The sequence below is a fragment of the Etheostoma spectabile genome, chromosome 18 (assembly GCF_008692095.1).
Source record: "Etheostoma spectabile isolate EspeVRDwgs_2016 chromosome 18, UIUC_Espe_1.0, whole genome shotgun sequence".
In the NCBI taxonomy this organism is placed as follows: domain Eukaryota; kingdom Metazoa; phylum Chordata; class Actinopteri; order Perciformes; family Percidae; genus Etheostoma; species Etheostoma spectabile.
This window is the reverse complement of record NC_045750.1, coordinates 14,040,024-14,040,593: the sequence shown is the minus strand read 5'-3', so window position 1 is coordinate 14,040,593 and position 570 is coordinate 14,040,024. Positions and strand designations below refer to the sequence as shown.

General features: G+C 43.7%; 1 protein-coding gene across 3 annotated transcripts in view; it reads right to left on the bottom strand.

The window, feature by feature from the left end:
• The window catches only part of tbpl1 (TBP-like 1), a 7,063-nt gene that overhangs the window by 1,141 nt on the left and 5,352 nt on the right, over positions 1-570 (bottom strand). The window lies entirely within an intron of this gene.

Sequence of the window (570 nt, the reverse complement as noted above, 5' to 3'; positions counted from 1 at the left end):
TTTTGCCGAGTACAAGTATTATACGAGTAATATGAGTCAATATCTGTAGTCGGATTGGATCCTCAGCTGACCGCGCTGCGTTCTGTGATAATCACAGCGCCCCCCCCCTACACACACACACACACACAGAACACAGAAAACAGCGCGCTCTCTCTCTCTCTCTCTCTCTCTCTCTCTCTCCCTCCCCCTCTGACAATCAGGTCTGCGGGTCTGTTCCGTTAACATTTAGGGTTTCTTCAGCTTCAGGTTTGTTTTTAACTTTTTTTAACTACTGAACCAGTAGATTTCTGGTAAACGTGGGGTTTCAGACATTCTGCTGTAGAATGTGACTCCCGTTGCGTCTCAGCCGTCGGATATATATATATATTTTTTTAACCGTTAGCTGGCTTCATTAAAGTCAATGCCGATCTGAGAAACAGCATCTGCCCCCGCCCCCTCTCTCACTTTCTCTCTCTCTCTCTCTGTGTCTCTCTCTTACTCACAAACACACACACACACTCACACATACCTGGTGTGGAAATAAAAAAGAACAAAAAACAAAAATCACACTGATCATAAAAAAAATTAAAA